This window comes from Arachis ipaensis, chromosome B04 (assembly GCF_000816755.2).
Source record: "Arachis ipaensis cultivar K30076 chromosome B04, Araip1.1, whole genome shotgun sequence".
NCBI lineage: Eukaryota > Viridiplantae > Streptophyta > Magnoliopsida > Fabales > Fabaceae > Arachis > Arachis ipaensis.
In genome coordinates, this window is record NC_029788.2 from 32,230,032 (window position 1) to 32,240,522 (window position 10,491).

General features: G+C 34.0%; 1 protein-coding gene across 1 annotated transcript in view; it reads right to left on the reverse strand.

Annotated features, from left to right (window-relative positions):
* LOC110271481 overlaps positions 1-3,509 on the reverse strand; it is a 16,046-nt gene extending 12,537 nt beyond the window's left edge. Inside the window, exon 1 of the mRNA XM_021122414.1 lies at positions 3,282-3,509. The gene's annotated coding sequence lies outside the window, so the exon portion shown is untranslated. The remainder of the gene's footprint in view (positions 1-3,281) is intronic.

The window sequence follows — 10,491 nt, forward strand, 5'->3', positions numbered from 1 at the left end:
ATACACACACACACTAGTTTACAAATATACATATCATAATTTCCTATCCCTCTTACAAACTTAATAAAGATAAAGGCGAGGGAAAACAATAGCTACAGTAATACAAAAGGACCGAATAAACAGAAAATAAACATAACTCTCCTAAAGCTTCGTCTTCCATATCCTGAAAAGGAATAACCTGTAGGGGAGTGAGAACGTCGTCCTCGCTTGTTCTCACTATAGGATTATAGAAATTGCTATAACAAGATACGTAAAGATAAAATCACTCTTAGAGTTCAGTGATCATTACTCGTCTTATGAGTCTTTCCAAAAAAAAACCATAGGTTCACATTCGAAATCCAGAAAATTCCTTTTTGAAGACTTACTAAATTTCTCAAAGATTCTAAAACAAAACCTTTTTCCTTTCTCAAAGAAAATGTCTGAAAAGATTTTCCTAGACCGCAACCATGCTCAGAGTATGCAATTGAAGCATAGTCAATCTATTCCCCAGGCTCTACAGGAAAGACTGCTCTGATACCACAAATGTAACACCCTAACTATCAAAATGTCACGCTTCCGGCTGCGCCACTCTGATATCTCGAGTATTACCACGACTCTTATAATATTTAAGATTAAAATATGAGCCTGTTTAAAACTTAAAACCGCATAACCTTTCGATAACTCTTTTTCGTGAAAACCAAAACATACATGTACATACAAATCAGATACAACCTTAAGCTATATATATACATAACACTAGTTTACAAATATACATATCATAATTTCCTATCCCTCTTACAGACTTAATAAAGATAAAGGCGAGGGAAAAACAATAGCTACGGCAATACAAAAAAACCGAGTAAACAGAAAATAAACATAACTCTCCTGAAGCTTCGTCTTCCATATCCTGAAAAAGAATAACCTGTAGGGGAGTGTAAGCATAGGTTCATTAAGTCTATACTGAACCGGTCAAATACTTTATACAGAACTAGGACTCAATATACCAATCACGGCCTCAAGCCCATCCAATCCAACACGGCCCCCGGCTCAAACAGCTCAATCAGCAACCAACTCATCACAAACCAATCAATTCAAACACAATCACAATTAATGTGGTTCAAGCACAATCAAGAGCAATTACAACAAGTATAACAGTTAGCAGTTAACATAAGTATTCACATAGACAAACCAAATACAATATGCACACCCAAACAATATCACATAGATGCAAATGATGAATGCCTGTCCTACTGGCTGTGATATCACATTGTCAGTTCAATTGCCAACCCGACACATTCCCATGGGAATGTTGCCCTTCGGTCACGTATAAATGGGAATCCTCTGGGATAACGTGCCCGCCACACAGTCCAGGATGTCAGTGCCTGCACACTCCTGTGATCTGAAAGGATGTGAGCGGGATACTTTGCCTCCGACCTCACATCTACACGTAAGCGGGATTAACCACCATCCTTACGCGGGCGCCGCATCCTCGACAAGCGGGATTAACCACCGTCCTTGCCAGGCGCAAGTGACTTATCAACAATCTCGTCAATTATCAAATCTCTCAGCATAAGCGGGACGAACCCGGACCTTATGCCTACCAACCAATAACTCATCAATCTTGATGATATCCACAATCAATCAGGCTCAATAACTGATTTCAAATTCATTCTTGGCCCATTTTCTTTTAAATAACAAAATTATTCAATTCACATCTTGCCAAGAATTACTTTTCAAAATGGAGCCACTTCCCACCTCTTTCCAACACTTCCAAACAATCATGAAACCAGGCCAAACTCAAAATCTCTTTTGAAAGACTCAAAATCATTCATTTCTAAATCAGGATTTGGTCATAAAATTTCTCAGCAGAGTCTCAAGACTTTAGGGGAGATTAACCTAACTCATTCGCTAAATTCATTGAAAACTTCCGAAACCTTAACTTCTTGTTTTAACTAAATAAAATTGAATTTAAACCAAAACCAAGTCATGTGTCTAAATATTCCGAACCAATTTCAAAACCAATTTACTTAAACCAAAACCAAATCATTTAAACCGAAAACCAATTTCAGTTTCATTCTTAAATCCTTTTCCAAAGGCTCGAAAATTGTTTCAGTTTTACTAAGTCAAAGTTTCCTAAAATACTTCAAACTTTTCTTAAAACGTCGTAAAGTGAAATTAGTTAATCAAAATCCAAGTTCCTTTTAAATCCATTAAAACTTCTTCAAATTTACTTATTTAATCAACTTCCAAAATATAATTATTTTCATCTTCAAATTGACTTTAAAACCTAATCCTTTTCAAAAATAGTTTACATTAAAAGTATAAAGATTTTCTTAATAAAAGACTTCAAACATATTTCATATATCCGTAATTCAAGTCAAAGCATAATTCATTCTCTTTTTAAAAATTCGTTTTAATTAGAGTATCTAATTTTATAGAAATTTCGGCAGCATCTCCCCTAAAATTTGGACTTTGCCACCTTTTTCGGGTCCCAACAAAACCAATCATCAACTCTTTCCAATAGGTTCAAGACCAAATCAGTTTCCAATAAAACAAAAAACTCAACTTTCAGATTGTCAAAATCATTCAAATCAACCGATCCAGAAATCTCCAATTTATCAAAATCAGACATTGTTTCAATCAAACAGGCAACCATATTCATTCAAGATAAAATCAGATAATTCATAAGACTCACATAACCACCAAAAATACATTTCGTACAACATATCCATTTATAACAATTTCTAATTTAAAATAAATCAGTTTGTATTGAAAGCCCCTACCTCAAGACGCAAAACCATATCCCAAACGCCTCACTGAGTCCTTTTTGTCTCAACTCGAAATCAACAGCAAACCACAACTCGGTCTCTGATCACTTTCGCAATACTCACAGCAACTTAAAAGTGACACGCAACACACAGAACTCGAACCTACGTTACCAAGACCTCAGAGTTTATAACCAAACATAATAGGATACTAATGCAGGGTTTTCTAAAACACAACTACTTACCGAACTAAGAAAACAAACCAGTAGCGTTCATTGAACCAGCTTAGCAGCAGCCCCGGTAACCACCTCGAGTGGCGGCAGCGACCAGATCTCCAGCGACGATAGCTGAAACTAACATACAGCGACAATGAAGCTTCCGGAAAACCCAAAGGAAACGAAGACCAACATAAACCCTTACTGGCAGAGTTTTTCCGGCGACGGCGACGAGGTTTTCCGATGGCCAGAAACATAGAGGCGTAGCTCCCCGCGGCGGCGGCGGCAACAGCAAGGCACTGACGGCGGCGACACAAACGGTGAGGAACGGTGGATCTAATGGCAATGCGAGCTCCCTCTCTTCTTCGCGAACGGCGACGGCGTCGGGCAGCAGGGAGGATGAATGACAGCGGCGCAGACAACGGGACACGGCGGCGAACTCCTTCCTGCGGTGACTCCCTCGTGAGCCTTCTCTCTCTCTGTACGATCTCTCTCTCTTCGTGCTCACCGGCAGAGGCAAGATGGCGGCGACAGAACCCAGCAGCGGCGAACAGCGGCGGCGATCTCGGGCAACAAGGGTGGCGCGTCTCTTCCTTCGCGGCCTCCTCTCGTGCTTTAGATCTAACCTGCGACGGCGAGGGCTTCATTGGCAGCGGTGGCGGCGAGCTCGGTGGCAGCAACAGTGACCTCTCCCTCTCGGTGCTACTGCTTTCTCACTCTCCTCGGTTCCAACCTCCTGGCGGCATCACCACGGCGGCGACAGTGGCAGTGACGCCCACCGGCGCCACCTCCCTTCCTTCCTCTTCTCTTTCCCCTCTGGTCCTCCCCCTCTGATCTCTCTTTCTTTGTTTGTTTCTTTCTTTCTTTGGCAGCAGCTGCTGCTGCGCATTGAGTTGGGGGAAGGGAAAGTGTATCACTGCTATTGGGTTTTGGGAAACCGGGTAATGGGTTAGGATTTTTGAGAAAATTAGGACTAGGGGCATTTTAGTAATTTCAAATAAAATTGTGGATAATATAGTAATTGAAACCCAATTTAAATCCAACACTAATTGTATATAGAAAATACTATTTGTTCATCAATTTTACAAATTATTTTCAATAAAATGTCCAAATCAAATAGTTGGAAATAATATACTTAATTTCTTCATTTTCCAAAATATTAGTGTTAATATTTTAAAATATTCATTATTTAGTCCAAATCATATAAAAATCCTTATTATTTCACAACTATCGACTTTACAATTTAAATATATAAAATAACTCAGTAATTGTAGAATTAGATAAAATCTTAATTTAAATAGTCCAAACTCATTATTTTTGGAATTCTAGAACTTTAAGTTGTAAATAGAAAAATAATCCATAATTATAGAGTTTGGATGAAAATCTTAATTTATTTCAAATCCAATTAATCAAAACTACCTTTAATTACCTTCAATGAGATAATTTATGAAATTAAAACTGTAAATAGATATATGGTTTGAAATTAGTTCAAAATAAGACCTTTCCAAAAGTCTTGGGTCTTACAAACAACAAAAAAAAACATCTAGAAGATTGTAATATGTCAATAGAGATTCAGATCAAGCAAATAGATCAATATCTAAATCAATCTTAAACTTGAACATGAGTAACAGTTTCCAAGTATTTTGAATACATATCACTTACTTATAAAGGCAGTGACGAAGACTGGGCAAGCAGAGAGCAGAGTAGCAATGGCGATGAAAGGTGACTTGCGGCAATTGAGAACTCCTGAAACCCTCAAAATCTAAAACCCTAAAATTATAATTATACCTAGGTTGAATTATAATTCTCGTTCTTATAAAGTTTTGTCTTAATTCCTAGAAGAACTTTCTAGTATAAGTCTCATACCTCGATTCTTTTCTCCTCTTCAATTCCAATCATTTCTAAATATGTTATTCTCTAATATTATAGTCAATTTCTCTTAGTTAATTTTATATGCCATGACAAACCATGAGGATTGCGAACGACCATGACAAACCTAGTGGCGATCTTGAGCACGACGGGAAGCGACGGTGAGACAGATCACAATGTGATAGAGGCTAGAGTTTTCAGAACCTTTCAAAGAAGAGCTGTGAGATAGACGGACGGTAGCAAAAGCACAACTAAGGATGATGAGCAGACAAGTGAGATGACGAACAGACGAGTGAGACGACGAACAGACGAGTGAGACAACAAAAATTTTGCATGCTTGCGATTGGGGAGAACGAAGAGGCGCATGACGACGTGGAGATTGGAAAAACAGCTGGGCTTTTGTTATTTCGTGCTTCGGTAGATGACTCGAGAGAAGGAATGATGAAAAGAAAAAAAAATTCACCAAGTGTCGTATGTGACTATGTGTATTTGGCATTCTTACACTAGGAAATATTTTTGAAGTGCACCCAAAACATAATAAATACATTAATCTTCAAAAGCACTCTCTTTGGAGAAAAAAGTGTATCCATAGATATTAAGATAAGGCTACGCTTTATAAGTGATCTTTATAATATCTAAGGAGGCACTTTTCAAGTGATACCACAACTGTACTTCCTATTCTCCTATAAAATGGTAACACGCAGAAAAGCGTAGCCTATTATATAAATAGGCTATGCTTTTCAAATGTAGTTTAAAAAAGTGTGGCAGAATGGGTGATTTTCTTGTAGTGATATGTTTAGTGAATGAGATTCATTCACTTGCATTAAAGTTATGTCGTAGGTTTTTTTCTTGCCTCTTGTTAGTTTGGTTGAATTAAGAATCAGGTTTTAATTAATTTGAGTAATGAGTTTTACTTATTCTTTCAAATTAGTTTTTGAATTAGTTTCAGCCTGTTAATGTAATAAGTTATCATTTTTATTAGAACGATGTTATTTTCTCTAAGCGCAATTGGAGTTTCCTTCTTTTGTCTGTCTGTGCAATAATATTCCAGGTTGGTTTTCTATCTCTGAAAATAATGAATTGTTTATATTTTATGTTAGACTTACTTTTTCCAAGATAGAGGTTTAGGATGAAAGTGGGAGAAGGTCGAGTAATGGCACCTTCTCGAAACCCTAGTTTGCTGGAAAATTGTGGAGTTATAAAGGAGTGCGCACTAGAACGGTTAGGAATTGAAGCTTCTCCTGAAGGGTATTTACAAATTTGATTAATTAATATTATTAATATTTTTGATATTATTATTAATATTATTATAAATATTAATAAACGGTTACTAACCATTTAGTACCATTTGGCTAAAGGGACACAACTCTTTAAGAATTGTGTATGTTCAAAATATTGTATCTATTGGTAATAGAAAAGATACAACCATTTGTGTACATAAATTATAATTGCTACGTGCAATATGTATAAATTAGTTCTTGTCCACTATTTCAAATACACAAGTACTAAGTATACATTTTACTTAATTATTAAGAGATTTTCTTTGTTCAAAAGAGTTGAAAATTTCTTACTAATTGCTAATTAAGAAATTCTTAGGTTTCATTGTATCCTGAGAGAGTATTGTCATCAATCCCATAGCAATTAAGTGAGGGGACAAATATCTCTTTAAAGAAAGCGATTTAATCTTGCCTTGAAACCATCTTCATATACCCAACAATTTTAGAGAAATATTACTTGAAGATGGCACAAGATTAGAACACCACGTTCAAAGTCATGAATTAAGAGTTTGTCAAGTTAGATCACTTTGATGGAACAAACTTCAACTGTTGAAAGGATAAGATGATGTTTTTTCTTTCAGTTCTCAATCTAGCATATGTGATTGACCCAAAGACTACACTAATTGCCAATACCGCTGAAAATTCTACACTGGAAGAGAAAGAAAAGATTGTTCAATTGAAGAAGAAATGTGATCAAGATACTTTTGCATGTCAAGGTCATATTCTCAATACTTTATCTGACCGACTCTATGATCTCTATATGTCAATTCAATCACCATTGGAGATTTAAAAATCTTTGGAAGAAAAGTACAATACTGAATGATAAGGAACATATAAGTTTATTATGATGAAATATTTTGAATTTATTATAAATGATACTATGCCTGCTATGGATCAAATTCATGAATTACAAAATCCTTGTAAGTAGACTTTGTGATCTACAAGTTGTGATCCCTGAATCATTACAAGTTGGAGCAATTATTTCAAAATTGCCTTCACCTTAGAATAGTTATAGGAAGAAACTTTTCCATCTTGGTGAGGACTTCACAATTGAGAAATTACTAAGGCATATACGTATAGAGGAGAAAATTCAAAAATGTGATGCTGTGTATCTTTCTTAAAGTTCTAAAGAATCATATTGGTGAAAACAACATCAATAATAAGAAAAGAAAGTTCTCTAAAGATTCAAAGCAAGATAAGAAGAGACAAAGAGAGTGTTATCATTGTCACAAGAAAGGATACTACATCAAAGAATGTAGACTTATGAAAAAGGAAGCACCAAAGACCAATTTAGTGGAAGAGAAGGATCTAATTGCTATGGTTGCAGAAAAAAAAATACAAAATATGTATATTGGCATGGTTACAGAAGTCAACATAGCAAGACAAGGAAAATCACTTGAGTGATGGTTAGATTCAGGGGCTACTATTCACGTTTACAATGATCGCAACCAATTCAAAATATATGAAGAAGTGAACAATAGAGAAATCTTGATGGGCAATGACAACTCAGCCATAGTTTGTAGTCAAGGAATTGCGGAATTAAATTTTACATCTGGAAAAAAAATAAGTTTAATAAATGTACTTCATGTTCTGAATTTGAGAAAAAAATTAGTTTCTTTTAGTCTCTTGTATAAGAAAGGATTCAAAGTTGTAATGAAATCCGATAAAGTGATCTTGCTTAAGAGTGATATATTCATAGAAAAATGATATTGTACTGAAGGTATGTTTAAACTTAGTATTAATAAAGTGAGTATTTTTTTGTATGTTGTTGATTCTTGTGATTTATGGCATAGTAGATCAGCACACTTAAATTACAAATCAATTGAATATATGCATAAAAATAACTATATTGATCTTAGTAATAAGAATTTTAATAGAAAATGTGATATTTGCATACAATCCAAAATTACTAAGAAGCCTTTTCCTAAAGTTGAAAGAAATACACATTTATTAGAAATGATTCATAGTGATATTTGTGAATTAAATGACAATATTACTAGAGAAATAAAAAAGATATTTTATAACTTTTATCGATAATCGTTCTAGATTTACTTATGTGTATTTTCTTAGAAATAAAGATGAAACTTTTGAAATGTTTAAGAAATATAAAATGGAAGTAGAAAATATGCATGATAAAACATAAAAGTTCTTCATAGTGATCGAGGTGGAGAATATTTTTCTAATGAATTTGATAACTTTTGTGAATTACATGGTATTGTGCATGAATCTTCTGCTCCATATACTTCGCAACAAAATGGTTTAGCGGAAAGGAAAAAAACGTACCTTAATGGATATGGTTAATTCAATATTACTAAATACAAAATTGCCTTACAATTTGTGGGGTGAAGCATTATTGACATCATATTATATCCATAATAGGATACCATCAAGACATAAAAAAGTTTCTCGTTATGAAATTTGGAGAAAATCTAATTTGAATTATCTAAAAGTGTGGGGGTGTTTAGCCTTTTATTGAGTTCCTGATTAAAAGAGAACCAAATTAGGGCCAAGAGCCATAAAAGGCACTATCATAGGATATGCTCAAAATTTTAAAGCATATAGAATATTAGACCTAGTGCCTAATGTAGTTGTTGAATCAAGAGAGGTAGAATTTATTAAAAATAAATTTATCAATGATTCAACTTCTAGTTTAGAATATCCCCAAAATGATACTAACATTTCATAAGAAATAAATAATCAAAATAATAAACTTCTAAGTGACAAAAAATTAATTGAACCAAGGAAGAGTTTGAGAGTGAGAAAAGGAAAGGACTTGGGTCCAGATTTTATTTCTTCTTAGGTTATCACCTTTTTGGTAGAAGGAACTAGGAATTCTATGACAAATAAGATTTCTATTATGATGAACATAGAGGGTGATCCTCAAACATTCAAAGATTAGGGCTTCAAGGGATTCTGCCTTTTGGAAAGATGCAATAAATGATGAAATGGACTCAATATTATCAAACAATACTTGGGTCTAGACTGATTTACCTCTAGGATCAAAGCCTATAGGATGTAAGCAGGTATTTAGAAGAAAGTATAACAGTGATGGTTCATTACAAACGTTTAAAGAAAGGTTAGTGGCCAAGGGGTTTAGACAACAAGAAGGTCTAGACTATTTTGATACCTACATACCAGTGGCAAGAATGACTTCTATTAGGATTCTTATAGCATTATCATCCATTCACAAACTTCATATACATCAAATGGATGTTAAACGGATTTTCTAAATGGAGATCTTAATGAAGAAATTTATATGGAGCAACCGGAATGTAAGGTCGCACATCGGTTGGGGAGGGGAACGAAGCATGCCATATAAGGGTGTGGATACCTCTCCCTAGCATGACGCGTTTTGACGAGTGACTATGGGAGGCTTCGGCTATCATCCCTATCGTCAAAGGCAAAACCATGAGGCCTTGTGTGCAAAAGCGGACAATATCGTTCTAGCGGGTGGTCTGGGCTGTTACACGGAAGGCTATGTGCTACCCGGAAATAAAAAGAAAGTTTGCAAATTAATTAAATCTTTATATGGCATAAAACAAGCGCCTAAATAATGGCATGAAAAGTTTGATTCAGTGGTGTTATCAAATGTCTTCTCACATAATAATGCAGATAAATGTATTTACTCAAAATTTACTAAAGATTATGGAGTAATCATTTATCTATATGTTGATGATATGTTAATAATCGGAACAAATTTAGAAGAAATTCGTGTAACGAAGGAGTATCTAATTTCTAACTTTAAGATGAAGGATTTAAATGAAGTTGATACATTATTAGGCATAAAGGTGCATAATAATGAAGTTGGCTTTACTTTAAGTCAATCTCATTATATCAAAATGTATTGAAAAAGTTTGATCATATCACAATTAAAGAATCCAATACACCCTATGATTAGTTCCAGAAATTTTATAAGAGGGGGGCCAAATTAAATATAAAATAAATTAAAGTACAACATAACAAAAAATCAACAAAATATAATTTATGGTATATAGGTCAAATATATAACAATTAACATTCAACTACATACTTTAAGATTTTGGTATTTTTGAATTTATTCTGCGATATTTCATATAACTAAAATTATCAATTTACCATCTGAAATAAATTTTGAAGCATTCTTTTTTTCAACATATACAATCATATAATCTGCTAAAAGTTCATCTTCCATCTTGTTTTAAAGTATTGTTTTAATAATTTTTATTATTTAAAAAATCTATTCAATTGTTATTGTTGTCATAAAAAAATCAAAACAAGAAATTTTTTTTATAGTTATTATTTTTTTACATTAATCCAAACCTATTTTTTTCAATAACTTTTCAATTATTTATATATTTATACACTTTCATTGTTTATTAAATCTATTTGTTAATTGTTACTAATATA